Genomic DNA, 26,285 nt, shown 5'->3' with positions numbered 1-26,285 from the left:
AGAGGTCACTGAAGATTCTGGAGTTCATGCAGAGCTCTGGAGAAGGCAATGGAAGTATAGCAGCCGGAACTATCAAAGAATGCTATGCTTATTTCAAGCTCAGGGGACCAACAAATGACTTTGGGCCCTGGTAAGTCATTCTTCAAAGTCCATAGGCAGAATGCAGTAAGGACTGTGCAACACTGCAACATGTGACAATAAAGGTCCCTGAGCAACTAGCCCGATACCTGCCAAATGCCTCAAGGATAACTCTAGATGTGTGGATAGGTCTAGGAACAGATCGGTTGTTGTAGCCCATTGAATTCCCCAGCTGCAATGTATGAGAAAGTTGGAGCCAGATCAGGCGATGTTGACTTGTTTGGGGCAAATGATAGCTGTGTGTAGATTAGTTGGACACCCTCCACAAATATAAATTTCTTGCTTACAACTAGAACCAGGGCATCCTGGCAGATGGAGAGATGTAGGTCAGTAAGTTTGAACTATGAGTATGAAACAGAAGAGAATTGGCCAACACTGTTGCTGTGCAGGTATGCAAATCCTAGAGATTGTACCCCAGGTGGAAAAGATTACTGATGTAAACCAACAACTGCACATTCTAGAAATAGTATTTGATGAGGAGACCGATTCATACCAGGTTTCTCACCTATGGGCACTCCTGATCTTATGGGTTTATTAACTTTGGGTAACAAAAATGAGAACAAACAACTTTTTTCTCAGTAATGTTATTCCTCCCACAGATTCTTCATCTAGGATATCCCTCATCCATGGCCAAGCTGATCCTTGAAAACTTTTCAAGGGGGTGCAGCATGGCTACGTCCAACATCTCTACACACCATGCGTCAGGGAAGGACTGCACAGCCAGTATATATCGAGGCACCATGCCTGTGGTCTCAGTTCCATCCTTTTTCCCTATCACTCTGACTCTAAGGGACCACTAAGCTAAAACAACTCTTAAGAACTGTTATTCTGCAGTGGGCTCCCTGCCCCAAAAGGGAATCCAAGCAGTAACGCTTAGCAAATGTGTGCCAAGGAGCCCTCATTGCAGCCTGATAGATGTCCAGGACAGGGATTCTCCTTGGCAGGGCTGAGATGGCCACCACCCCTCTCGTAGAACTGAGCTCTGAGACTCAGGTATATTATTATCAGACAGATCATACTCTGAAAAGCATAGAATAATCCACCTGCACAGAGTCTGTTTAGCCACAGCCCTGCCAGGACATGCACCAGCATAACCCACAAAAAGCTGGTAATTTTTCCCGAGGTCTCGCGTCCTAGAGACATAGTAGTGAAGAGTATGCACCGGATCAAGCTAATGGGATCGGCAAAGGTAAAAATACACGAAGATGGATCTTTTGAGCTAGATAGAAATCAGAGACCACTTTCAGAAGAAAGGAGGGTCTCACTCTCAAAGTCACCTTCTCTTTTGAGAAAACCATAAAGGAGGGTTTAACAGATAACAACTGGAGCTCACTCACCCATCTAAAGTAAGTGAGCACCCATAAGGGACGTCAACAACACAAATTAAAATCCCACGCCCAAACCAGAAACTGGGATGAGGAAACTGGTTACGCAAAAACTGCAAAACTGAGGATTGTTAAGTACTAGCCCTTTTCTGGGGGTCTCTTAAACACCAAGAGGCGACAAGGTACCTCTACACAGTGCAGATCTGCAGACCTGATTGGGCCAAAGACAGCAGAAAATCCAAAACATGGGATAAAGGGAAGGATAAAAGGTCCAGATACCTTTCCTGGAATCAAGACCAAAACATGTGTCACATGGAGCCATAAATGGACTTCACTGCGGTTCTCAGAGTTGAAAGAAATACATCAAAGATGCCATGTGTCCCACTGCTTGTAACTTGTCCTCACAGTAGCCAAGAATGAAGGTTCAGGCTGTTAAGGTTTTGATGAAGAACCTTCCGGCTAGGAGAGCAGTTTGACCCTCTGCGGAAGGCACCAGGGAGGGCAGATGGACATGTATGGCAACTCTGAGTACCACATGCTCCAGCCCCAGAACAGAGCAAACAGAATTAATGTGGTCCCCAAAAGGCACAGTCTCTTAAGAACCAGCAGAATGACAGGTATCAGCAGGAACGCATAAAGGTAGTCTAAAGTCCACTTGACCGTCAGTGATCCCAGCAGACCTCCCTGGAGCACAACTCTCACTTCCTGTTCACACTGGAAGCAAGGAGATCCACTTGAAGAGTTCCCCAGCAGGATAACACTTCCTCTAAAACTTCACAACAGGTTTCCCACTTGTGGGAGGCTGAAGTCTGTCTGCTCAAGGGTATTCTTTGTTCCGGCAAGATGGGCAGCGGGCAGAGAGATGCTATTCTTCAGGGCCCAGAAACACAGTTCATTGCTTCTCTGCATAACGGAAATGACCCCACATCTCAGTTGTTGAGGAAGTGCACAGCCACTGTGTTGTCCATTGGGACTGCAACAGTATTACCATTCACAAAGGGGAGGAAGGCAACCAGGGCCAGCCTGATCGCTCTAAGCTCCAGGAGGTTGATGTGCTCCAGAGACTCTAAGGGAAACCACAGTCTGCTCACAGCCAAGTCCAACAGGTGAGCGTCCCAACCTATCAAAGACACATCTGTGATTAACGTCACCTAAGACTAGAGTTGATAGAACAACAATCCTTTCAGCAGGTTGTCCCTCAAGGACCACCATGTGAGGTCCTGAGCCACTCAACTCAACAACTGCATAAGATGTGTGTGATGGGGTGCCTGCCACAAATAACTACTCGGACGCTCCAGTAACATTCCAAGGGTGTTTATTAAAAATTGCAAGTAGTTGGCTTAAGGGATTCTCAGATAGTTCTCAGAGTTCAGCGGGTGCTTGGAGAGTTGGGGCTAGGCTGTACCGGTTTATTTAACCTTCCCCCCAGCATGCCCCTCCTCCCTAGCCAGGTGTCCATTAAGGTGTTAGGCAGAAACCTGTGCAGTTCCCTCTGGGACCACTGCAAAAGATTTAAGACTACAGGTGGTTGGCAGTAAACCCAATTGGTAGCAGTCTGTACCACCCAGATTTACCTGGTAGCTGTGGTTGAGCACTCAGACTTCTCTCAAGAAGAGTTAGGCAGTATACAGAGTATTCACAATAGGTCAAAAGAACACATTAGAACAAGCAAACACTGACCAGAGCTTGGTGTAAAAGACATATAATTATTTATTTTTTAAAAAACACATCTAGTTAAACACACTGGCACCAATATTAAGCAGTTAAAAAACACGGTCACTAAAAGATATACACTCCCTTCAACGATTATTAGACAAGTCTTAAGTAAAGCAACACTTATTTCAGACAGCAGTGAGCGCTTAATGAAGATGGCACTCTAATCAATCAGTAAAAAAGGGAGAGAAAGGCAGAGCAAAGATAGAAACAGATCCCAACACTTTCGGAAGGACACAGTAGGAGAAGAAGGCAGATTAAAACTGTAAAGTCAAAGTTAACAAGGCTGGACCCACTTTAAGAGGCTCCGGTCGAAATGTGTCCAAGGTCACACGGTTGAAAGTGCCCAAAAGTCTCGCACAAGGTTCAGAAAGAGTTGGACCAACAGAAAGGGACCAGTTAGATGGTCAAGGCGGCCAGCCCAGTCCAGAAGGTTAAGGGATTATTGTTACCTTGTAGCAATCTTTAGAAAGGGAGGCCTGGCGGACACGGTACCTTAAAATGGTGAGAACGCTCCAGCGGGGGCAGTTGTTCCTGGCAGCGGGTGCATGGCAGTGCTTTGTCCGGGGGAAGAGAGGATCTCGTCGTGGAGGAAAACAGGAGTCCGTTGCACTGCCACGGAAGAAACCAGCCGCAGAGTTCTCAATTAAAAGGAGCGGTCCTTTTATTCGCGGTCCAGTGGCAAGTGGCTATCCGGTTGCCGGGGCTCTTGGCACGGGCAATTCGACCACAAGATGTCCTAGGATGCGAGAAAAGAAGGTAAACTGGTTGTGCCCACCAGTCAAGGGAAGAAGACTCTCCAGCAGGGAGATCTCCTCTGTCGTTGGGAAGTGGTGAGTCGGTTCAGCAGAGCTCCACCGGTGGTGTCGTCGTAGCAGATCGGCTCAGCTTCTCCCTCGTCGGATTTTCAGGTCCTGTGGTGACTTCTGAAGTTCCAGTCCCAAAAGCCCTGCTTTTATGCAAGAAACCCCCATTCATTCAGCCTAGCTGTCAATCAAACATGCTAAGTGGTGAGCCGGCCGGCTCACCACTTGGGCCAATCACACAGGAGTGCGACTTGAGTTCCACACCCTCTGTGGTACCCAGACAGAGTGGCACCACTTTTGGAGGCTTCTGTGGAGAAGCCTGCCAAAAAGTGGAACAAAGGGCTCGAACTTTGGTTTGGAGTTACAGAGGCAAACACAAACGCCATTTTAAAACCGAGTTTTGGAAGAAAATACCAACCGGTGAATTAATATTAAATAAATAAACCGGTGGTATGTTAGAGGCTATGTTAAAAAAGATTTGGCCTCGAGCAATGGGAAAATCCCATAGAGATATATTCGCGGTTGAATATAAAAAAGTAGTATCCACTGCCACCAGCCAAAACTCGACGAGGGGGGACGGGACAGTGCCCCCTCGAATAACAGACCCAGGGGCAATCGAATTGCCCCTACCAGTCCACAATATGATGGTTGGTACTGGTTCTGTTAGTAACTTGGGACTAGTAAAACCAATGGTGACTTTACGTGCCCTGGGAGACAGTAGTCAGTCCCAGGGTATGGAGTATATGGTGGGGGGTCACTATGACACCTGGTGTTACTGCACAGAGGGTGCGGTGTAACACACATAGAAAAAAACATATGAGACCCTATGGAGTAAAAGACCCCATAGCCCATGAAACACATTAACATTCAAACGAACACCATAAATCATGTCCAAGAGTGGGAGAAAAAGAGTCTCACTCTTGGCAGGAGAAAAAAACAAACTCCAGAAATCCAGCAAAGCTGCTGGGAGACTCACTAGGTTAGGAAATTCAGCCTAAACAGAGAATTCTCCCAAACATAAGGGTTGTTAGTACTGTCCAACTGTAACACCAGTGTCTGTTTGCCAACTTATACTGGTGGTGGTTTCCCTAAAACGACTGCCGACTAACTCCCTGGGGATTTTCTATACTTTCCATAACTTCTCCCGCTAAGTAATAGAGGAAGTTGGGGGGTAGCGGGGTACTGTTGCGCGGCTAAGCAAGATGGCCGCTGCCAGAGAAGCTCCGGCCAAGGCACAGACATATTAATAATTATCCTCGTCATCAGGGATCGGCTATCCCTCCAGAGATCGCTAGCCGTATTATTAAAAGGTGGGGCATTTTCCGAACTGGAAATTCTCTCAGAAAAGCACTCTGGAGGAGTGGAGTGGGACACTGTCCAGCTACGGCCTGCCTGACCGCGTGTGCCAACGATCGGACTGGGGTAGGGACAAACTTCTAGAGCCTGTTAACGAGCCACATACGCCGCCTTCTCACTCTGAGTTCGGACGGCCCCTGGGGAGGCCTCTCCCTCCACCAGTGGAGTGAGCGACCATGCGACCTGCACCCAAATCAGCCATACCGTACGGAGGCCGGGATCCAAGACGGCGAGGAGCCCTCTCATGCGGGGCCAGTTGAAACGGTAGATGCTGCTTTTGCTATGCGGCCGGGGACATCCGCAGCACTGGGTTGCTGCAGTCCCCCGGCCACTGAACCCGACCTGTTTCTGGACTCCTGAGAGCTGAGAACCACGCTGAGTGATCAAGGCCCTGGAAGCTGGTCCTACACTCGGCCATACTGGCCCCCCAGCCTATCACCCAGATACCTTCATCGCTCCCCAACCCTGATAGGAGCGGACACCATTGCAAAGGCAGGAGACTGGTCATCGCACCCCCCCATCCGTACTGGGATGCCTGAGCCGAGAGTCATGGGGGCGCATATGGGCAATAACGGACTTCACCAGCCTGGTGCCCCCTTTGAATTGTCCTTGTTGAGCCACACCTGCTGAGTGCCTGTACCAGATCATCATTGGAGTCTTATCTAACTGTCCCAGCGGAGATTTCACCACTGCGCTATGGTGCGGATCTCCGGCTTCAAAGGAAGGACATAATTAGGAACCACACAGTCGAAATCGTTATTCATCTTATGCGTAGCGAACTGGCCACAGCATATGCAGGAGGGCCTTACAGCCCCTTCTAATTAAATCCTGCTTCCACCTAGACTGTCATCGTATTATCTTGCGGTGGGGACCATGGCCGGCAAGACTTCCGTGCACACAGCACTCTGGAATATTAGTCGCTTCGTACCAAGCTGGTTGCCATAACCTCGAACGGATTACAAATTGAAATGCAGATCATATTACTGGAGTTCTCCTCTCTGCCTGCATAATTCCCCGGGGATCAGATGTGTGGCCCGGTTCACGCAGATTGACCGGTCATCTGCGCTGCTTCGCCTATAACATACGCTGTGCAGGACCCACATTGACGTAATTTTAGGGGGGGACAGGGGTGTTTGTCCCCCCCAACTTTAAAAGCAGAACCAAACAAGGTACCCACGCTGAGGACAGTCCTAATTTTAGTCGATTTTAATTATATCTCCAAAAAATTCAATTTGTGCATAGAAAAAGTCACATAAAGAGAACCAAAGAGAAAGTCTTTAGAGTACAAAAATGTAATAAAATAAACGCACTTTACATTCAAATCACTTTTTACAGACGTTACATGAAAATATTGAAAAGGAGAAAACAACATTAAACAAAGCATTCACGATATATACATAAATTCACAAAACAGAGAGTGTTCATTAAAGCAGTCTGGATACATTTCAACACATTAATTGACGAAAAATCCCAGTAGGAAGCGAATTGTTCCTACAGAGTCAGAGGTACCAGGGTGTATAAAAAATTACCCTGGTAAGAACAGAGAGATATTAGTCAATAAAATAAATTTGTATAGTTATCTACTCCAACTTTAATGGCACACCATTTTGACCCCATTCATTTGGCTGGGGCACCTTTTCTTCAGATGGCATGTCCCCCCCCAATATTTCCAGTAAAGTTACTCCACTGAGGACCCCCCTTCTTGCAGCTCGGATTGCTGCCCCCAGTCTGATAGGAGAGCCACAGTACTCCTTTGCGGCTCGGGCGTCGGAGTAACCTGCCGGTAACTAGGACATTATAACCCATACAGATCTGCAGCTGTGTGTGCTGGCCCCTACCCTCAAAACACCCTGGTCATCATACCGGGGGCTACCTGATACCACGACTGGGGGTGACACTGTTGCGGTCATGGGAGGTGCTGGCAGCATAGAGACTCCGCAACCAGCCCATTGAAAAAAAACATTCCTGACCACCGGGGCGACTGTCCCTAACCCTGGAACCCTATCACTCTGTGAGCATGGATGGCGGGAAGGGAGGTGTGGGGATCCATAACTTAGCAGTTCGCCTAGCACACCCAGAATGGGCTCAACGTACCTCTGCGCTCACTGGCGGTAGTCCAAGCCTGCACAACAGACGTCTCCCGATATAGCTGTGAGACCGGAAAGTAACAGACTCTGTCCAGGTGAGCAACCCATTAAGCCACGCGACTAGCCCGCACAGGTCGCAGACCCAGGGGGTCGACATTAGAGCTCCACCATATCGGTATACGCTCTCCTACCACGCGCCACTCTAGCAGTCTGGGACATCTTCCCGAATCTGATCAACGCCAACCCCGAAGCACTCCACTCGGTGGGCTCTACCACCATGGTAAATCCCAAAGAACAGGCTTAAATGGACCAATTTGCCCAAACCGATCAGCCTCCATCCCCAGCTTCAAGTCAACAGCCATCTCAGATAGATGTTGCAGCTCTGAACCAAACACTCCTAGCTCTCAAAAGCAACACAGATAACTTGGGCACCAAAATAAACGCCCTTACATGCAAAGTGGACATTTCTGCTATACAAATTGATAAACTATGCGGAAGCAGGACAGAAGCTGAACAACGAATAGGGGAGGGGGAAGATAAAGTAGCTACTTTACAACGGAAGTGGCAGATCTACAGCAAGCCTTCAAAAAGGTATCAGCGAAGAATGATGACTTGGAAGGGGGCTCTAGAAGCAAGAACATACGCATACTTGGAGTACCAGAGTCCACCACCATAGATATCATGGAAATATTCACAGAGACTCTCCTAACGGAAATCACTGACCACCCTCCGCTGACTCCGATGTTCATGATGGAGAGGGCCCACCGCTCGGTGGCGGCGAGGCCCCCCCCGGGCGCCCCGGAGCACCCGATCATTGCAAAGATCTTCAGTTATCGTGACTGGGACATTATCCTTCGTACCGCCAGGGAAGAAGAAGAGCTATGCTGGGGATCCGCTGTAATCAGACTGTTCCCGGACTTTAGTCCAGCAGTCCAAGACCAACGTAAGATGTTTCAATCGGCTAAGAACGTGCTTCGTAGAAAGGGCATCAAATATGCAATGCTGTACCCGGCTAAACTCCAGGTGCAGCACAACAGATCCACTGTCTTCCTCACTTCTCCTGAGGCGGCGGAACGCTTTGCCTTGAATCCCCCGAATCCCGGTGGATCCCCAAGGCATTCACCACAACACCCTTAGATTGCCTGGACATGGAAGTTGCTCCCGCTGTGCTCAATTTAGAAACGTAAATCAGCGATCTCTGGACCCCTGATGGCGGGTCCCGGAGCTAACTATACATGGTCTCGGCCACCTGGAGCGCGCTGGCTGTCCTTAGCGCTGCTCCTCCTGCAGTCACTGCGGGACAGTTGGTTTGTCAAGTTCTTAGGGAAAGTTGTGATAGGGGTGGGATGGGAGAGCCAGTAAGTGTTGGTTTCTGGTGTGGGTGGGTCTGTGGAGGGGGGAAGGCTGTGGGGTGGGAACGGGAGCCAGTAGGTTTATGCTTCTGGCATGGGAGGGGGCGGGGGCCTCATTTAAGATAACCATAGTCTCCACTATGCTCTTATTGCCCTACAAGTCTCACTCTATCACATAACAGTCAAGCTTTACACACCTATATTCCAGACTCTCTGCTGGGTCCATTGTCCAATTTAAGCAGGCTAGATGGCTGCGGCCACAATAAACGGCAAGCCCGGGTCGATCCTGACCGTGCTGACCTGGAATATATGGGGGCTGACCAACCAGAAAAAGACACGTCTGATAGCCAACTGTAGCAGGAATCACAAGGCAAATGAACTATGTTTACAAGAGACATCTTGCCAGGGGTGCCGCTTTTCCCGGTCTAACTGGATGGGGCACCCACAGGTACGACGACTCATATTCATCGCACTCCAGAGGGGTGGCCATCTATATCCACAAGACGTTGCAATATAGGTTACATGAGCAGATGCAAGATGAAGAGGGTAGACACCAAACACTGATTTCCCTGAGTTTTTCCGTCAATGCGCTAGACATCTCCATAGATTTACAGGGTATGAGATGATATGGGCTGGTGACTTTAATTTGGCCCTGACTTTGGACATGGATAGGTCTGCAACGTCACATCTAACCCTCCCGCAAGCAGTCAAAGCATGGTCTAACATTTCACAGTGCTATGACCTGCATGATGTATGGCGTAGACTCCATCCTGCTGATAAGGAATACACTTTTTTTTCAGAGGTTCATGGTGGCTCCTCCAGAATTGAATATGTGATGTCCACGACCCCTATCCTCATAGCGGTAATAGAGGCCATCACCCTCCCGAGGACTCTGTCCGACCATTCACCAGTATTAGTCCGATTCGGGTCCACAGCATGCCCCCGAGCCAGCTTCACTGGCGCTTCAGAGCCTCCGCCCACCAGGACGTGGCATTTTGCATGGAAATAGAAAAAGATATAGAAACATATTTTCAAACCAATGAAGGATCGGTTCCAGATCCGGGCATAATCTGCGAGGCCTTCAAAGTGTATATACGAGGATGCTGTATCTCAAGGGAGGGGGGTGTACTGAAGGCTCTTAGGGGATCCATGAGGAGACTGGAGGATACGAGAGGGAGAAAAATGGCAAAGTACCTTAGACACCCCTGAGCTCCGACAAGAACTTAGAATGCATAGAGAGGCACTTTTTGAGCTGGCTAATAATGAAGAAAGATACCTAGGCAACCCAATTTTGGCGGCCCGATACAGAGAGGGGTACAGACCTAGGAAAACCCTGGCATGGGCCATCGAGAGGGAGCGCCCCTCTACCAGCATTGCTGAAATTGAGGATCGAAATGGAGCCTGTATAAGAGACCTAAAGGGGATTAATGTTGAATATAGATAATTTTACGACCAGTTGTATGCCTCACAACCCACTCCCGGACATGACGTATTGCTACGTTACCTAGATGAGGTTGCATTGGGATGGTTAGATCCTGAACAAGGAAGCGCCCTCAATTACCCTATTAGTGAGGATGAGGTCCGTAAGGCTATAAACTCGGTCCCCAATGGAAAGGCCCCCGGCCTAGATGGCATCATGGCCGAATTTTATAAGGCTTACGCCGATCTGGTCACCCCCCACCTGCTTGCGATGTATGATTGTGCCCTCTCCAGTGGCTCCCTCCCAAAATCCACCAGATCGGCGTTAATAACTGTTTTATTAAAACCCGGGAAAGATCCCCTGCAGCTTTCCTCTTACATGCCCCTCTTGCTTATCAATACTGATAATAAAATATTGGCTAAAATTCTTGCCGATGGATTACTCCCCCACCTGTCAGCCCTAGTCCTAACAGACCAGGAAGGATTCATCCCTGGTCGCTCCACCCAGAATAGCTTACGGCGCCTCTTCACCCTTATGCTCAACGTCAAACAGGAAATACCAATGGCAGTCGTTGCCCTAGATGCCGAAAAGGCGCTGATTCTGTCGAATGGTACTTCCTCTTTGAGATGCTCCTGGACTCTGGCATAGGCTTGAAGTATATCAAATGGATTAAACTCCTATACACAGAACCACAAGCGGCTAAATATACAAAAGGCTTCACTTCTACACATATATATATCCTACACGTGGCACCAGGCAGGGATGCCCCTTCTCCCTGATTTTATTTGCACTTGCGATGGAGCCCCTGGCCTGTCATATTTGAGATCTGCATCCGCAACGAGGGATCCGCACACGCACACACCTATCCATCATATCTGTATATGCAGACCACATCCTTCTCCATGTTAAACACCCCAGCCAAAACCTTCCGCCACTGATGCAAGAGGTGATTACGTTCGGGGAACTCTCCGTGCTCAGGCTCAACTGGGAGATCTCACGCAGCTCAGAGCTACATAATACACCCACATCCTCTAAGAAGTTAGTATCCACCATTTATAAACTGGTAAGGGGTGGGAAGGTGGTGTAGAACCATGCGTACAAAGCCACGTGGGAGACATCCCTGGGGAAAACATTGAATGGGGAACAGTGGAAATCCATTTGTGTCCAGTCACCATACATTTCTCTAAACTGCTGCTATAGGCTTGGGGGTTGGATGGGGACACGGGGGGGGAGTTATATACCCAAGTGGGTATCTGTTTAATGGAAAATAATAAAGAAAGTTTTTAAAAAAAAGTTCCTAGATCAGTACAAAATGCAGTTCCAAACTGTCCTTGAAGCAAGGACCCGAACGCGAATTGCAAACATGTTCATGGACATGTCATCGTGCACCAAGTTTATTACTCTCCTTTTACTCTAAGCAGATTTTACAGTGAGAGCTCTTTCTCTTGTAAAAGGTGAAATGCAGAATGGGCTGATTTCGATCATGTAAGTTGGAGGTGTCCTAACATTAGGACCTTCTGGGGTAGTGTAGAGGAGGCACTGTCTGAAATGTTAAACTCGACGTGAACATTTTCACCAGAACTATGGTTCTTGGCTCTGATCGAGGGAGGCACCCACACAGAAAAGAAGCTCCTGGGCATGGCCTCGGTAATAGTCAGATACTTAGTGGCCAGAGCCTGGGGGAAGTCCAATCCCCCCAACTTTTGCAAGATGGTTGGAATGTATGGCCCTCTGTGAACAGAGAGAGGCTATGTTTGCTTCGACACTCCCAAGCACCAGTCGCACGTTTGATTATTGGCCTACCTTCAGGCAATATCAATTGGACAAAGCGCAAGCGGCGCAGACCCCTGGCTCCTCCCACTGGCCGCACTGACAGGTGATGAGCGCTTGAATGAAATAACCGAAACGGAACAGAGGTTACTTTGTTAGTACCGTTACTGACCCTGCAAATTATTAATTCTGTAATGTGTTTATTTTGTATATGGGTTTTGGCTGTGAAAACTAATGTTGGATGTAAATTGTGAGTCTTTTGAGAAGGCTTGGGGGTTGGATGGTGACACATTGAGGGGGAGTTAAATACCCAAGTGGGTATCTCTTTAATGGAAAATAATAAAACAAGTTTTTTAAAAAAAAGAAAATTCCTGGATCAGTAGAACATGCATTTCCAAACTGTCCTCGAAGCAAGGACCCGAACGCGAATTGCAAACATGTTCATGGACATGTCATCATGCCGCGCGCAAATGCATGGTCATGTGGCACTGTCCAGAAGTTCCACAATGAAGTCAGACATTCACGGATGTCGACGGAAGCAAAAACAGTGGAAAAAGTATGTGTTCAAAATGATGCAAGAAGGTGGGAAATGGCAGTGTTTTAAGGTAAAACCTTGTAAATTGGACAAAAACGTGGCTATATTGGGGTAAGTATGATATTAGTAAGTTGTAGGAAAATAGCATGCACTGGTAAAAACCCATGGAATTCTCTTAACAAAACTTTGTTTAAGAGACATTATGGTTAAGTTGCACCAATAAAAACGTATACAATTCACTGAATTTTTTTTTTTTTTAAAATACTAGAGGAAGTTGGAGATGGTGCCTTCTTTCGTCCGGTGTCCATCTCACTTCTTTTACGCTGTGCATTCTGCTGTCCCTCAACGCTAAAACTCTGCCTATCGCCACCCTTTGATACTTTGATATTTGTTCTCCTCCTCCTTCCCAAATCCTTCACTAAAAAAAAAGAATCCTTCACTTAGTCCTACTACCTCTGTTGTCTTCTCTTCCCTCCAACAGATCCTCTGTACCTCTATCACTCCTATGCTACTACGATCACCTCTCAGTTCCTAACACTACACCTTATTTCGCTACTCCCCTCTCACTACTAATGCTTCTCTACTACTACCTTGTACTTAGTCATATTCTTTACGGCAACCACCACTCCTACTACATACTACTTCTTCCTGTAATTGCTACTCTATTACTCTTGCAACAGCTACCTCTACTGCCTTCTACTCCACTCCTTACTCTCACTCACACACACTCCACAGACCCCCCCTCTCTCCAATACCCTCTGCACTCCTTTCGCTTTCACCTCCTCTGGTCTCTCGGACATGCTCCACCACCTCCTGTCCTCACCCAACTAGCCCAAGCATTCAAGTACACCTTAAATGCCCCACCACCTCCCCGTATTGGTTACTTACCCTATCAATGACTGACCGTACCCCAGAGGGTGTGACAAAGGAGGTTATGGGAATGTATCATAGGGGCTGATAAGCCCCACCCCCGTAACATGGTGCTGCAGCACTGATGACATGCAGATACATTGGGGACTGCCATACCACATAGCTTAGCATTCTTGTAGACAGCCTTTTAAAAGATAAAAAGGCTCCCTGCCAAAGCTGTCTGCTGGGGCCGCACCAGTGTTGTGGAGAATGCTGCATTCTGTTGCGCTGCCTACTTCCTACTTTCTCATCCTTTGTCGGGCGGCCAGTGTTATGCCACAGGCCGCTGCACCCTGCGATGTCTCAGGGGTAGTCGTTCAGTCGTGCTGTTGTACCCAGTCCAGCCTCTCCTTCTGGGTCCGGCAGCGTCTTCTGGTCCCAACCGTGACAGCAACACTGACATCCTGGAGCCACAGGTGAGCCCGGGTAGGGAGAGGGCCTGCACACACACAGTCCGGCACCCACAGGGCTGTATGTAATCCGGCTCCCCCCTCCCCTAACAGTAAGTTCTGTCACATCTTGCACGCGTCCCTGAAATTGCGGCAACTCGCAATGGAGCAGGAATTGGAGCGACCTCATGTATAGCCGAACTTCCCGCACCGCTGTAATGTGGGAGGCCATGAGAGACAGCAAGCGCAAGAAGGCTGAGGCAGGACATGTCCCTGGTATTGGGTAGGTAAGGCTCTGCCCAGGGGAGAATCCAGAGGGAGACTTCTTTTCCAGCTGGTATATCCATTGCGTTGCCTCCATTGCCAGTCTGTTCTGCAATCCTACTGGAGCTGTAAATAACCACACAACAGCTATACTGTGCACTATAATGATAAAAACCCTTGAAGTAGCAACGAAACTCTGTGCTTCATTCAAGTCATCTGTAACACATAGTAGCATGGCATTCTTTATTGCTATTCAGTCACGTGCTGTCATGTCATTTATGCTTTTCTGACATCAATGCTTAGATTAACTGAACTTTTACTTTTTCTTCCTTCTAAAAACAATGGTCTTAATATACTTGCCTGAATGCTGTGGGCCTTACACCCTTGCCACAAGGTGAAAGGTGCAAGAAGGCCAAACTGGTAGTTGGGAGCTAGAGAGGATACATTGTACACTCTGGGGTCCAGGATTCTACTGTCCCTATTTAGACATTTGAAACACTTTAAACGGAGTGGCATAGTTCCGTTTGCTGTCCCCCACATAGTAAAAATCCTCTGTAAGTAGTACAGAGGATTTTTACTATGCTGCACACATTATGATAGGTCTCGCAAGACGGCCACTCTGAGTAGTGGTTGTGATATTGTATTGAGTGTCATGTTACGGTTTGTACATGTCTATGTCTGAAATGTGTATTTTTGATACCAGTTAATAAATGTGGTTTTAACTGTTCAAATTGATGACTGACCATATGCACAGGCGAATTATGAAGACCGTTTTGGTTGTAGCTTGTATCTAGCCACGTCTGTGTGGAAGGGTGGGTTAGCCTGAGCTAAATTGTTGTTGTATGCTATTTCAGTTGTCCCTCATGAGTCTGGTCCCCCATTAACAAAAAAGAGGGTTCTACCCAATTATTTTTATGGTTCACTATCCTGCCAAACCTAACTGTAGGTTTGTTCATGTTATGGTAAGTTGCATTTGTATAGCGCCATATGTACCATTGGTATGATCTCAATGCGGTGTTGGTTGAACGCTCTGAGGACCGTGGTCTGTCAGTGGAGAGAGTAGTGTAGCAAACAGTGCTTGGGTGCACTTGGTATGTGTGCAGCCAGAGTGGTTTGCGCGGGTTGGCTGAATTCTAATGCTAGGTGTGGTGCGGGGGATGCAAGAAGTCAGTGTAATGTGAGCAGCAAGGAGGGTGGTCTCAGAGTCTGCATTCTGGCAGCCGTGGGGCCTGTGTAGGGGATTATGTGCGCAGCTAGGCCCATTTCTCGTGGGGTATAGCTGCGATCTACCAGGCTGTTGATGTATTCTTGGAGTAATGTAGGTATGTGTGTAGCTAGGTCGAATTGATTGAGGGGTGTAGCTGCGTTCTATTGTTTGTTGATGCAAAGCGGAGAGCGAGTATACTGGTAGGAGTGATTGTCTGTTACCGGTCTGAGACACCCCGTTCTATGGTTGATTTCGGAGCTCAGTGCGCCAGCCGTGTCTGTCATGGTGGTTCGTGGTAGTGGATTTCCATGAGAGATAATCTGGCTGGTGAGGGTAAGTTGTGTTAGTACGGTCAGGCAGACTTTTTCCAGATACTCTGTAGTAGGACTAAGAGGGCACATTTTTCAGGTCCCTGGGGTGAGGTTAAGCTGGAAGGCTAGGTACTTCCTGGGTTATCGCATAATTCTCCGGAGAGTCTGGCCATGCATAGTTACTTCTGTGCCTCCGTTGCAGGGGTTCTTGGCCCTTATACCTAGGTAGGCCAGGTAGCCTCTATTGATCGTATACCACCGACTGTGCCTCTGTGGTTGAGCTGGGTGCTGCAACTGCCTAGGTTGGAATCCCTCTGGTCTATAGTCTGACTTCCAAGCCCTGAATGTTCCGGCTTCTGTTGCCCCACTGTTGTGTTTCAAGTAGAGCACATTCTATTGGAGATTAGGCCATTGGTGGATGGATTTGTGGCCTTAGATGGTCCCTTTCACGGATTCGGGAAAAGCCATGTTTTTAACACTTTTTGGAAGGCCATGTAGTCCTGGCTGTGTCAAATATGGAGAGGCAAGGGATTCCACATAGTTTGTGCCATGGTAAAGTAGGCTGATCCTCCAAACCGGGCTGACTGGAGGCTGGGATCACTGGTAGGAGGGCCGTGCTGGACCTTAGGGTGCTTGTTGGCCAGTAGGGCATAATCTTCTCTTGGAGGTTTGTCGGACCGGCCTTGTGCACTGCTCCGTGAGTGATGCATAGGATTTTGAACGTGGTCCTTTGTCCAATAGGTAGCCAGTGGAGGGTACGGAGAGCAGGAGAGATGTAGTCCCTTTGTCCCAGTGCAAGAAGGAATCGGGCAGCTGTGTTTTGGACTCTTTCACAAAACATTCTCCTTGTATAAGGGGGGAATGTTGCTTATCTTAGTTTTTTCTTTCAACTCAAAACTGTAGCTCCAAGTCTGGTGCACTATCCTGCCAGACTAGACTATATAACTCAGAACTCCAGAAAATGTCTCTTTCTCTTTCACATGTGTCCCAGATCCCTCTTGGATGTCTCGAGTTCTCCCCAACTTGTTTTACAACACCTTTCTCTTCTGCGTGGGTCCCAGATCTCTTTATAGTCTCTCTGGCATGCTCTGGGCCTCAGCTCCTCGACTACACGTTTCTTCGTTCTTGTATGGGTCAGCAACCGTTATACTTCGGCTCTGTGGGCTTTGCCCACCTTCATATGTGTCCCAGACCCTGGTGTCTTTTCACAGGTTCTCTACCCCAACTTCAATCAATGTCCAACTGAACAGGCCTGGTACACTATCCTATTCTCTCGGGAGGATAGCTCAGCGGCAACGTGCTCACCTTGGAAGCAAGATGACATGGAGTAACACAGGTTCGAACCCAGAGTTCGTGCTTAGAAACCTCTGGCTATTAAGAGCGTTATAATAACCTATCATATGACTTTCTGCTTCACATAGGATATTTTATACAGTTCAACTCGCTCTCTCTCTTCTTGTTTGTCTCAGGGTCCCAGACCCTCTTGTCTTGGCCTCTCCATTTCTTTCTGGTCCCTGACCCATTTGCTTTGGCTTTGCCTATGCTGTTCATATGGGTCCCAGACCCCTTTATATTGGCTTCCCAGGACATTTGGTCTGCTCCTCCTCCAAATGTCCTCTGATGCGGTACATGTCAATATCCTTAAATATCCTTATATTTCTCGTAGGGTTCTTGACCGGGTATTATCCTCACATTTGTATTCATCTATGGCGTATTTATAAAGCGCCTGTACTGCAAATGTTGTTTAATGGTGTTTCAATGCGTTAAAACGCAAAAAAGAGGGATCTGGGGGGGACAGGGAAAATAAATTACAAAACCGGTTCTACTATGCCTAGTATCATTCTGTTCGTGCAAGTGCAGTAACAAGTGCAAGGGGGAGAGGAGTGGGGAGGGGGGTGCAGGTCGGGAGGAAGGGCTAATGGTAGGGTAGGAAGGCAAGTTTGGGCAAAGAGGAGGCATACAAGTGCAAGGTGTGGTTAGGGTAGGGGAAGAAAGGCCCCTGGAGCTAGGCGATTGCTAGGGGAAGGCCAGGTGGGCAAGTGCCAGGGGAGGCAGGGAGTGCAGGGAAAGAGGTCCACAATCTAAGTGTGAGGACTGGGGGTGGGGGGGTGGACCAGACCTGGTAGGGATGCACACCCTGCTTGGCTAGTCAGGGGAAGGGGTCTCAGAAGGGCAAGTCCATGTTTGGGGATGGGGGGGGGGTCACGGAAAACCAGGGTGCTGCAGTAGACTGGGTGAGGAGGGCCAGGTGCCCTATAGGACACAGAAGGGACCAGGCAGCTAGTCAATGAGACACAGGGGGGAATTAGATGGGGAGGGGGAGAGGGAAGGAATACGAGAAAAGGAGGGTCTTGCAAAGCTTCCGGAACGTAAGGAGATCCTGCTCAAGCCTGAGGGGGGCAGGCAGGCCATTCCAGAGGGTGGCTCCTGCGGAAGAGAGAGAGATCTACCCCTCACTCTCTGCTTGGAGAAGTGTCTGATCAGCAGAGAATTGAAAATAGAAGACAGAAGGGCTCTAGCAGGGAGGTATTTAGGGAGAAACAGTTGAATGTAGCGGGGTACCAGGCCCCAGAAGGCCTTGTGGATGGTGCAGAGGGTCTTGAACTCGATCCTTGCAGCCACTGGGAGCCAGTGGAGAGATTTTAGGGCTGGAGAGAGACGGTCCCTGGGCTTGAGGCCAAGGATAAGTCATGCAATCCTATCCTGGATTAGTTGAAGAGGGCAAAGGGAGGATAAAGGCAGATTGAGGCAGCAGTCCAGCCTAGAGAAGACTAGAGCTCTGCAGGCACTGAGTTTCTGTGGGAAGGTGAGGAAGGGGAGAATGCCTCAAGTAAGTGCAGCTGAAAGTGGGCCTTCTTGGCAAGGTTTGCGATCTGACGAGAGAACGAGAGAGAGGAGTCGAAGTTGACACCAAGAGGTGCAGTTGGTAGTTCAACTTCTTAGAGATGTCGGAAATATGAGGAGAAAAGGAGAGAGAGGAGTCAAAGATAACCCAGAGGTTCTTAGCCTCAGAGGTGGGAGCAGGAGGAAGGGCCAAGGGAGGCCAGCCAGAGAGTGGCAGGAAAGAGGGGTGCGGGTGTGACGATGAAGAGAATCTCCGTCTTGCTTGCATTCAGGCAGAGATCATTGGCAGCGTACCACTCCTGGATTGCAGTCAGACAATCCGGGATGAGAGAGGGAGAAGAGACGGCAGAGTGGAGCCTACAGGCAAGCTGGGTGTCATCCATATAGCACTGGAAATTGGAGCAGAGAGTGGCAATGCGGTGGGCGAGAGGTGCCAGGTATTGGTTGAACAACCAGGGAGAAAGGTTAGACCCCTGGGGAACACCGCAGGTAGAGAGGAAAGAAGTCAGCCAGAGCCTGGTCAGTGATACCCAGGTTATCACAGAGCCAGTTGAGCAGAATGGCATGGTTGACCATTTCAAAGGCAGAAAAGTGATTAAGTAGGATGAGGACGGAGGGGAGATTAGAATCAAGGTTAGAGAGCAGGTCTTCACAGATGTTCAGGAGAGAAGTTTCTGTGCTTCTGGCTGCTCTGAAGCCAGACTGATGGTCACGGAGACAACCAAAAGATTCAGTGTGAAGATTAAGCTGGGAGATGGCCAGTTTTTCCAGGAGTTCGCCCAGGAAATGAGTGATAGAGATAGGGCGATAGCCGGAAGGCAGCTCGGCCAAGGGTTTATTGCTGACAGGGTGCACAAAAGTGCTTCAGGTGGGAGGGGAAGGTCCTGGAGTGGTTGCATAGGTCAGCCAGGGCTGGGAGAGGGTGTCAATCTGGTCCTTGATGGTTTTGGAGGAACAGAGAAAAGGGAAGAACCTGTTTAGATGAGGTGCAATGATAATTTGAGGAATTCAAATCGAGACCGATTTAATCCAACCCCCTTGATGAGAGACCGGGTGGAGGAGGTCTTAATCCAATCAACTTTGCCTGTTGGTCAACAGGGTACAAGCAATTCCAAAAACCGGGGTATGTCTGTACTCAACGCGAGTGATGCCAGATTAGAGCTTGAGGCCGTTCAAATCGCCCAGTCTCATACTATGGCTAGCAATGGACTGCCATCAGTATTTTTAATATCACTGGCTAACGAAGATCCCTCTACCCAAAAGAATTATGTAACGATTCCCGAAATAGAAGTTCTCAGAAAATACATTTTCTATTTAAAAAAAAAAAAAGGGGCCAACTACAACCACTCTACTGGACACAATACTAAAAAAACAGAAAATCAACCAAGAAGTCCTAAGCCCAAATCAAATGGGTCGCATGCTTTTTTACGCAACCTAAAAATTCTGCAGACAAAATCAGTGGATATCCCCACATAGGAAGGAGTAACACAAAAGACTGAGAAACAATGACACAACTTGGGAATGACAATGGGGAGGGTAACAAGACATTTGACGATGAAATAGAACAGAGAAACATTTTAATGAATCTGTCTACTGGTCAGAACAAGATAAAGTCAAAGCTCCTGCTGTCCCTAATCCAGAAATATCACTTGAAGAAATCTTGGACGGGGAGCTCGATGCTTCCGCCTTAGGAAATGCTTCCTCTTTTTAATCTAGATCAGCCTGTGACTTACTGGTGGCCTCACGAGGTTCCTCCTTTATGACAGTAGACCAAAACCGCTGATTATCAATCAAAAATCAAGATAAGAGGCTGGAGAATAACTTCTCGCACCAAAAAGATAGTAAACTTGCAAAAAATCTACCCAACTTTGATCTACCGAGACAATCTCTATCTGTGTGTACGCTCGTCATTGAACGCATTCTAAGACCCGCCAATGGCCTTATCTTGAACCGCTTGAACGTGCTTAAACTCCTCCACTTTATCCCAAAACTGAAACCTATTGACACAAGGGGTATTAAAATTGAACATTTTGTGGAGGAAGAAAGGACAGATTGCGTGATCCTACATCTCGCTTCCACGTGGGTCAGGTCTGCGATTTTGGACCAAAGTGATGCTTTTCTTCCACTGGGGTCTGAACTATCTGGAGAGCTTTCCTCAGAGAAGCAGAGAGAGACTTTTCTAAAATCAGCAAAATCTCAAGGCAAAAAGTCCCTTGTTCTAGCCTCCGGAATGACTCCTTAAACGCTATCGAAAGGAAGATGACTGGTGGAGGCACAGAGGAGAAACCTTTGTATCGTTTGACGGTAAACTTTGATGCAGCTGATCACAATGCATGCAGAAAGGTTAGAAATCACCAGGGACATCGGGCTATTGCAGGTCCGAGCAACACCAATATCCATTGATGTCGAACATCACCACCGGTCCAGAGCGACTAGCAATCAGGAATTCTGGAGTCTTTGCCGCTGAAGCTTTGCTCATGGAATACAAGGGGATTTTCCCATCTTTTTGAAGGAGGAAATACTGAACTACAAATTGATGATATTATTTGCTTTCAAGAAACCTGGAGGAGGCAGTTACCAATATGCAATGGATACTTAACATACTTAAATCCGGCTCTTCGGGGTAAAAGTGGTCGACCCTCTTCAGGTTTGTGGAGCCTAGTGAAGTCAGCATGAAATTTGACAGTTCAGGAAGTTTTGAACCCCAATTGCTTTATCCAGATTACAATAATCTCACAAAAAGATGGAAACAAAGAGGCAAAATAGACTGGCAATCTGTATCTTATATTGGAACGCACCTGGTATAAATGACCATGTGTTTATTGAAACTCTACTTGCAGCAATGGACGATGTACAACTCCAATATAAGAATTTGGATTTGGATTTCATCCGCTGTGGTGATCTGAATATTCATCTTTTCAAGAGTCTGGGGGTCTTGATCTCTACCCAAATGCTTCCGAAGAAGGCGCAACTTTGGAGGAAAGAATTGAAAGCAAGGTCTATCCTTCTAATTAACAGGCAACTTGATGAGGATCTACCGCCTATTCCCATCTGGCAAAAAGGGAACACGCTAGCCTACTTAGACTATATTTACACCTCATTGGTATTGATTCCAGATCTAGACACCTTGAAGATTATCCCTACTGAAAAGAGTGATCATCAGTTGCTGGCTTTGACCTGGAAAGGAAAGCAAGAGGGTCTTGTGTTAAATAATCTTCCGACCTTAAATCTGACCAACAGGAAAAATGGGTTGCAAATACACCCAGCTGAAGAACCAGGAATGACGGCAAACTTTCTAAATAGCACCAAAATTAGTGCGGAGAGATTGGAATATGACTGGATGTTGGTTCCATATAGGGTTCGAAACCATAAGGCCCTAAAATATCCTCCCGACATGATCACGCCTATAATGCAGAGCTAGTAGAGAGGAGGAAAATCTATCGAGCTGAACTGAGAAAACTTAAATCTTGTCCCTGGAAAGACTGTAGTATCTTAATTCACAAAACAAAGCAAACTTATGGCAACACATGTCAAAGGTGGAACAAATGCAATGGGGTGCAGAGAGTATGCTTAAAACACTGGCCAAACAAAAAACAAGAGACTTATGGTCTATATTGAACGGTCAATATAAGCAATCCACTCTCGCTTAATCTCGGCAGTCTCAGAATCAGCATGGGTTGCCCATTTTTCATCCCAATATGCAAAACGAATCACTTGGGTGGAACGGCCAGAGGACCTCAGATGACAAAAACTGGAAAATCGAATGGGACAGAAATGAAATATTGAGCTTGATTAATCATCTGAATACTTTGATCTCCAGGCCCAGATGGTCTAACATATAGTATACTTAAATCGAATCCAGATGCTTTGGCCGATCTCTGTACCTCTTTGTTTTAGGCGATTATGGAGATGATTCAGATCCCGAAAACATGGAAAAATGCTGTTCTAATCCCAATATTCAAGCAAGGGGATAGAGTGAGTCTGGCAAACTACCGCCCAATCGCATTATTGGATCTGTTGGGAAAACTCGTTGCCTCTGTGCTTCTGTGTCGCCTAACCACCTAGGCAATACAGAATAGGAGGGGACTCCCGTCAGACTGGGTTTGTTAAAGGAGTAGGAACCAACGTCCACCTCATGCTACTGAATCTATTGAAACTCGAAGCCCTGAAAGCAAAGATAAAAGTATACGCGTTTATTGATCTGAAACAGGCCTTTGACAGCGAAGACCGCAAAAAATTATGGCACAAATTACTGGTGTGGAAGTGTCCACCAGACTTGGTAGCTGCAATACAGGCCCTTTATTCGAACACCTCGGTCCAAATAAGGCTTTCAGGGAATGGCGCCATTTCAAAGAAAATCAATACTTGGAATGGTCTGAAATAAGGCTTCCATTTAGCGGCAAGTCTGTTCAATCTGTGCATTTCAGACCTGGCTGCCTCCCAAAAAGAAGAAAGAACGTATCCTCCAATCTTGAATGGTGGTATGGTTCCATGGATGGTTTACGCCGATGACCTGGTGCTGTTAAATAAAACATGGATGGGTCTATCTCCAGGAAAATGGCCTAACCATAAATACAGCGAAGGCCCAAAACATGTCCTTTTGCAACCAACGAGAACTAACGAAACTAATGTTTTCCTTGTTTTTGGGCACAAGTAAGTTACTATGTTTTTACAACCGTGTTTGGCAGTAACAGCCGGATGTGCAGTGACACGCACTGATGTCGGGGACTTCATTCCACTTCCGGTATCTAATCCGGAGTTCCCCACCTTTCTCTGCCGCCGATGGTAACCTTTCAATATCCAAAAGCAGGGTCCCTGAGGAAAATGATTATCTGTTCTAACTTGTAGGTCGATGTCCTTTGGATTCCGGCAGAAGGAAGTTTGTCCTCTTGACAGATCAGTATGACTCTGTCCAAACCTTTTCTGTGCCATTTGTGAGAACTGTAAGAAAAAAAACATGTTCTATACCAACTGGGGTATAGATGAATTACCAACTATACTGAAGAAATTGTGTCCTGAAGATGGCCTACAATTTACAGGAAAAAGATACTAGGGATAGTGTCTCATGTTTTAGAAGGCCAAAACATGTCGGCGATAATCTGAGATCCCCACAAGAATCAGTTTGGGTTCTCCTGAAACAAAGTGGTTACTAATTATATATGGCATTTTGTGTAAACCCCTTTCCTGTGTACGTATTATGTATAGTGAATGTATCACATATTTTCTGAGAGAAGTTTTTTGGTAACCATGCCAATTGTTTTGTGTTATGGTATACCTCTTTTTACTTAATTTTGACGTTCAATAAAATAGTTATTCTTATGATTAAGATGTGTTGGGTTCCATGATGTATTTGATATGAAGAATCAAACTTTATTTGTTTAGTTTGTAAGCATCATCACTAGAGGGGTAATCAGTCTCACATTATGTATATATTTCTTGACTAAATTCCCTTTTGAGTTCTGATCCCCTGTTATCAAAACAGTGGGAACCTACCTGACTAAGGTAAGACAACTAAGTTAGTACAGGGCGACACTATAAAGTATTTAGGAGTATGGATAAACTCAAGCATACATGAATATGACTGGGAGGCTGCTATAACATAAAATGTTCGGACTTTGGCCCGACAAACCCTTGATCTCTAGACAGGAAATGCCGGATGTTTTCTATATAACCAGTTCTCGCTTTCTATCGGCAGAACGTGGTTCCAATTTTGACATTTGGTGCAGAAGCAGCACTTAACTTAAACTGGCTTATTTTGGAGGTAAGTTCTGTCACTATCCTTTCCGGTACCGCGGATTAGATATTGATTAGCTATCCAGTCAATGCAGTCAATGGTATTGTGGAAATAGATTGATTTCTATCGTACGACTATTTTAGATGATCATGTGCCTCAAATGGATATTTTGAGATCAATCCAGATTACCTGCCAAAATGTAGTATTCAACAGCTGGAAATCAAAATGTATTGAATGGTTGGAAGCCCTTGGATGTTCAGCAGAAACTTTGAAATTGAATCCAACACTGATCAAGAAAAAAATCCAATGGAATGACTGGATCAAAACACAAGAGGCTTGAACCAACTCCCTATGCATCTAAAGAAATGTCCTTGACCAAAGTTTAGAGACCTATTCCTGAGGATGAGACTAAACCTTCTGCCCACCAGGGAGGTGTTGGCACATCGGAAACAATTGAACGGTCTCATGTTCTTGTCGCTTTTGTGATGATTGCTTTTGTGATGATTCCTCTCGTCAAGAATCTTTATACCATCTTGTAATGGACTGTCACCTTATCCCCCATAAGAAATAAAAATGATGACATGTTGCCACCAGATGTGATGACAACTCAGATGAACGATGGACTGCCTTGATAATGGGAGAACAAAAGCCCTTGATATTCAGAGTTTTGCAATTTTGGATGGAAATATCTACTTTACAAACAAATTTAAATGTGTGATCTATAAAGTTGTAATGATTTAAGAGGATTCAAATATGGTGAAAGGTTTGTAATAAACCAATCTGCCAATTAATAAAACATAATAATGTTGTCCTTGATGGTTCTGGGGGAGCAGGGGAGCACCTGTTCGGAGGAGACTTTCATAGAGAGGACTTGTTTAGAGACCTCAACCGGTTCAATGGACGAGAACGAGGAGAGTAGGAGGGAAGGGGAGAGTGGGGGACAAAGGAGGCCTAAGAGCGGATGAGGGAGGAGGGAGGCGAGTAGAGGAGACCGAGGACAGGATGTCCTGAGTTTTGGTTGTTAAGTGGGAGGCCAGTGCAGAGGGCCAGGGATCGCAGGGGAGAACTGGAAACTGAAGTGGGATTGGGGAGTCCTTGCAGATTTTGAACAGTTCAGCTGTGTTGTTGGTGGCCCCAGAAATGGGGGGCTTGGATATGGGCCCTCTTCTGCGAGTGGATGGAGAGTCTGCATTGGCTTTGGAGCAGGCCGTAGGCCAGTCTGTCAGTGGATGTGCTAGAAGCCTGCCACTTCCGTTCAGCAACTCTGCACTTGCATTTCAGAGGCTAGATCAGAGTCATACCAGGTGTTATGCTTGGAGGCAGGCTTCATGCGGATCCTCAGGATAGGGGCACAGATGTCCAGGGTGTTGAAGATGGAGGTGATGGTTAGCAAGGGTTGTGTTGGTGTGCGAGTCTGTGGCTGGAGTGGGAGAGGGAATGAAGGTGATGGCAAAAGCAGCAACTGACACAATTCACTGATAGAATCTATAAATTCCCGTAGCCCTACATTATTTAACCCATTGGTTAAATAAATAACATTCCATTTTTATTTGTCGCTAAACGTGCTAATGCCTAGTACAATGCCAAACTTAGATAACATTGCACAGAGGCATCACTATAGCAGAATGGGGAGGGTGGGGGGGGGGTGTTTGGCCCCGGATAGAAGCTCAGGGGACAACCAAAAGGCTAGATAGCCCAGAGTGCCAACAGTGCTGACATTATCGTAGTCCCAGATGTTTTCCAGACCTAGCAACACCCCTGACATTGCACGCTTCCTATCTTCCTAAAGTGTTTTAGTGCATAATGCAGGAGTAAAATAAAAACACCTTTATGTAAACATATCTTAAAATTGAAGACTGAATAACTCGAAGATCAGAAACACTCAAATAAAAACAAATTGTAGCGGCCTATTTCAAACAATTAACCAACAATTTATTCATAACTCATCTACCCTCCTATAAATAAAACTTTACATTAATCTAAACCTAGTAATATAAAGTATGCTATTTAACAATAAATAAATGTACCCACACCCTTTAAGCATTTTCAAATGGCTTCATAAAAGCCCTTGATGACTCTACCCAGGTACTTTGAAACACAAAGTAACCAAATTCAAAAAAAGAAA

The 26,285-nt window shown here is 46.8% G+C and overlaps 1 protein-coding gene across 8 annotated transcripts in view; it reads right to left on the bottom strand.

The window, feature by feature from the left end:
* KIF21A (kinesin family member 21A) overlaps nt 1–26,285 on the bottom strand; it is a 2,335,619-nt gene that overhangs the window by 1,476,510 nt on the left and 832,824 nt on the right. The gene's annotated exons all lie outside the window — the stretch shown is intronic.

This window comes from Ambystoma mexicanum, chromosome 12, assembly GCF_040938575.1.
Source record: "Ambystoma mexicanum isolate Mex_15411 chromosome 12, UKY_AmexF1_1, whole genome shotgun sequence".
NCBI lineage: Eukaryota > Metazoa > Chordata > Amphibia > Caudata > Ambystomatidae > Ambystoma > Ambystoma mexicanum.
Note: the sequence above shows the minus strand (reverse complement) of the source record. Positions and strands in the feature narration are given on the sequence as shown.